Raw genomic sequence first — 5,213 nt, forward strand, 5'->3', positions numbered from 1 at the left:
TACGGCCACGCACTATTTTCCTCACAGATTTGACCCATTCTGACAGTGTGTCCAACTCTACATCCTCCCTTTTAGCCCATTTCCTGGCATAATCTTCAACTGAGTCCATAATGATCTTAAAATTATGGTTCCAGTTGATCCTGCAAGGTTCTCTGAACTTGGGTCCACAAGATAATATCTTACGAAGGTGGTGATGTTCAACCAAGTTCAGATCACCAGTGATGACATGGCCAACTGGAGTATATTTGAAGGGAGATGTAGAGCAGTCACAGGATGCTGGTGTTTGAAGGAATTCATCAATTTTTAAGTGCCGCAATGCCTTATTGTAATTGAATATTTTATTGGAAATTGTCTTGGTGTATTGATATGACAGAATAGGTACAGACTGGTTCTTAAAGTATACAGGTATAGTTGATGTAACCTTTTTGTTGTGTAGTATATTGCTGATATTAATGGCATCAATTCCTTTGTTAGTAAATGGAAGATGTATGAAATGACGATGATCATCAGTCATAGTTCAGCACGAACAGGCTTGTATAGTCTGTATAGTGCAATGTCAGCAATAATACTAACCAGTCTGTACGGTTGTTTGTTCGGATCTGTCAAAGACAATCCCAATGCATAGACATGCAACCTTCTCAAGTCCTTGATGGAAAGAGCAAATAATGAAGTACGAATGTGATGGAGACCTAAAGGCTTCTGCAATAAAAGAAGCAGTTCATGAAATTTGTCATGGCAATTGGATGTAGCTGATGTATCCAATTTAGGCCGATGGTAACGCCTATGTCCATGACTACGTCTTCTACGGACAGAAGACTCAAATAGGCCCATCACATTCACTTCTGAACAACCAGGACTTGAGAGATTGCCTATATCTTTGATGTTGTCATTACAACCATAAGGCATTGCGGTACCTAACTGTCTAATCCAGTGGTATTCTCTCTGTCTACGGGATGGTATATATATATATATATATAGTATTATATATATATATATATATATATATATATATATATATATATATATATATATACCATGGTATATATGTATATATATATATATATATATATATATATATATATATATATACACACACACACATACACACATACATACATACATACATACATACATACATACATACATACATACATATATCATACATACATACATACATACATACATACATACATACATACATACATACATACATACATACATACATACATACATACATACATACATACATACATACATCCACTCACACATCCCCCAAGTTTGGGCTAATAAAGTCTGTTTGCACATATAATATGTTACCGTCATGCTATGCTCGTTTCAAATATAAATGTACTTGACTAGAAAAGGATACTAAAAGTGCATATTTGTGCAAGAAATTTAATCAAATCACATCCAAAATGTAAATTCTCCCTACTTCAAAGCAAACGAAATCCGTTCATTTATGCACAGATTTGAATTTGCTTGACTATGTTAAGCTGGTTAGAAATGCAGTTTTGTTGAAAATGCCAGTTCACTATACTCCGGCTTCGACGGAAAAATTAATGACGTTTCAGAAAAACAAACTAAACTGACGTTTGGGCGCAAGTCAAATTTCACATAAGTCGAATATAATTGCACTTCTGAACAACCCACTCTAGTCAACTACATTTATATAAGATGTCAGGCATATGTCAATGCACAGATTTAGCTTACTATATAATAGACAGGCGCCTGTAAGAAAACCAATATAATTGATATCTGTGCTTTTATATATTCTTGATTATTGATATGAATTGACTTGACTAGTTAGGGTAGTTAGAAGTGCATATGCACTCAACAAATGTGAAATTTGAATTTAACTAAAAAATGTTACTTCAGAACTCATGGAAATCTAAAGCACAACTATTAACCATTCCCTCATACTTGGTATATCTGTGCATTTATATATGCTAGATAACTGATATGAGTGTACATGCAGATGAGAAGTAGATATTTGTACAACAAAGGTGATGCTGGAATTTTGTCCTAAGCTATCCATTCACTACACATAGGAGTCCAACACATATAAACAGGTAGCATGTGCTCCATTTAGGTTAATTACAAAAGTTGTATCCTTTTTTGTAAGAGCAAGAAATATGTATCATGAATATGAAGTCAAATTCCAAAGAATGAATCACAGGGCCACAAATGAAGAGATATGATCATAGGGTAAACATGTGATTTTACGAAGCGAAGCAGTTCTGGCAATGTCAACTCGTATTTCAAGTATCAAATTTGAAACGATGGTAGGGGTAATGTTTTAAAATTGGAAAAACGGAGATGGCCACACTTTCGATATAGGTACTAGGGGAGGATCATTTTTTACATGATTGCCCACCGCTAGCTTTCCCCGGCTCACCCCAAGTAATAACTGAAAGATCCCCAATATAGATTGTGCGGGCCACCGATATGAACTTAGGCCGTAAATGCTTCATTACGCAGGATGCTGATCCTGAGATTGAAAGGTGTAACGGATGTATATACTACAGGTTAAATAAGTTTTTGTGTCCAATTATGATATTTCTGTGAGGTGCTCTGAAACGAAAGTATTATATTGCCTTTAACCAATCGACAATTATTAGTTTTCTTGTGATCTGAAAAGTTTTTCTAATCACTTGAATCTAAATACAATGAAAAACTTCTCGTAGATAGAGATAGAGTAAAAAGTTTCGATAAGAACCATCACATACCAATATTAGCACTGTAACTGCCACATGACGATAATAAAGCCCGATCAACTGCGTCCTGTCCCGAATTCTCTACTCTAGACGGTTAAATTCGCAAGTGCTTCTCTCAATCAAGCGAGTTCCCAGAGACCGACATCGATAAGTGATATCAACATAATGCATAGTGCACATAATGCAAAGCTTTTCTTGACGAGCGAATTCTAATCCTGACTAAATGCAGTTATCATCAATGACATCGGGCATCTTTACACATTAAGGCTTATAAATTAAGTATTTTGCATTACAACTTGTGACATTGGAGAAGCGCAAGAAACTAATTGACAACAGAACATACATAGTGGGAACCCAAATTGCTAATTACAGATTTTACCCGCAGCAGCTGTTCTTTTCACTGTACGTTTGTTCCAATTTTCCATGACGAAATTGCCAAGACAAATTTAGGCGTCTCCTTTAATCTAAATCCACTCATCATATAATAACTGTAATATTGAGAAGGCCATTTCTTTGTTTTCCGAGAAAAATAAAACACACCCACCACTAAAACACACCCACCACTTCCTGATATTTGGACTATACTACAGTAGGCTGCCGAAAAAAATGCAAAAACAGCAACCCCGCCACTATCATAGACATTGTTTCTTTAGTTTGTTTATGAATATTCACTGGAAAATCTTCACATAGGCAGACACCAGACAGGCAATTGAATTATATTTGTTCTTTTCGAAACACATTTGTCAATTTGATATCGAGCATAAAGAGCCTTTCCGTCAAAACACTTATAAGTCAGCGCACTTAATTATATTGAACTATTTAGATAGAAAGGCTACGGATATATCTGCGGATGACGAGAGAAATTTATTCACAACGTGAAGTTGACTTCACATTATTTTTCACATGCACATAATTCTGACTTCATTTCCGTGAATAATAATGAAGCTTCAGCAGGCGTAAGAGATTTACGTGGCTCCTTGAATGCACCACACATCATGTCGAACTCAATTGTTGGCGTAGACGTGTAAACACCCTATGGTCATAAAACGCGCTCTTTTTCAGTGGACATTCGACACCTACGAATGGAATAATCACACTCAATAAGTTAGAACCTTACTTGCTACATGTAGTCCATTGTTTTTATAATTCCATGATGTTATGTTGCACAACAACGAGTTGGGATATCATCTTTGAAATTAAATGATTATTTAGATCAGTGCACACTTAACATCGACGAAATGTATCCTCTCTTCGCGATGACTACAAAAAGCAACATCGAGTGTTTGAAAAATATATTGCTGTCGAAAAGCGTCGATGGAGTATATGTGGGTTTCACACGATATTCATTAACTTAAAGCGAGTGAGCACTGTATGCTCACTGCATCAACGTTTCAAATCGTAGGGCTTCCGCGATGCCATATTATAACCTTCTCTCTACGTCTTCTCATCCCGCCTTCCGCATTACCCTTGGAAGACAGTCGCGATAACTGCGGTTGGAAACTTCACTGGAAAAATCCCCATAATATAGCATCAATCATACCTTTAAAATGTGATAAGGCTGCTTTAACAAACACCTCTGGCGTGGGGGGGGGGGATTAACTCGAGACTTGAAAACATCAAGAGTATGTTGGGGGCACTTGAAAGGATTGGTGAACTTAAAGGGGGACTCGAAACAAAACTGTCTCTGATTGATATGAAATGATTGTTGAGTTGTCAATTTGAGCTGAAGTTTGGCTAATTTTTGGGTGATTTTGTTTGGTGTATCCACTGGATAATGTTTATTTGGCCAAGTGGTTCTGTCTGTTGCTTCCCCGCTTGGTGACTGGATACCGTATGTTGTGAGTATGAACCCGATTGAAATCGCCGTATTAGAACACCCTATTTGCATCAAAGACATTTGTATCAACTTGAAACCCAACTATTATAATCAAGTACAAGTATGTCAATTATCTAGGGTCTATATGCACAAATATTGCAAAAAATTTTCACAGTTTTGTTATAGACTCCCATGTATAGTGGAAAGACATTTTGATCGAACTTCAAAATAAAATTTCTTGAACACATATGCACTTGTAACCACCCTATTCTAATCACGTACAGTTATGTCAATTATCCAACGTCTGCAAATGCACTAGATATTAATAGTTTTATATTGAAAAAAATTATTAACAGTTTTGTCATACACTACCATGTACAGTGAATCAATATTTTCAGTGAAATTCAAATATTAAATTTCTTGTATACATTAGCTCTTGTAAACACCCCATGCTAATCATGTACATTTATATCAGTTATCAAACCTCTTAATGCTAGCTTTACATTGGAAAATACGTATTCACAGTTTTCTCATGTATGACCATGTATAGGAGAATCAACATTATGGATGAAATTAAAAAATCAATTTTTTACACACATGCACTTTTTACCTGCCACTTCAAGCAAAGTACATTTACATGAATATAACTGTAGAGATATAGCTTGCTTTTTATGGGGAAAATG

Source organism: Ptychodera flava, chromosome 15, assembly GCF_041260155.1.
Source record: "Ptychodera flava strain L36383 chromosome 15, AS_Pfla_20210202, whole genome shotgun sequence".
Lineage (NCBI taxonomy): Eukaryota > Metazoa > Hemichordata > Enteropneusta > Ptychoderidae > Ptychodera > Ptychodera flava.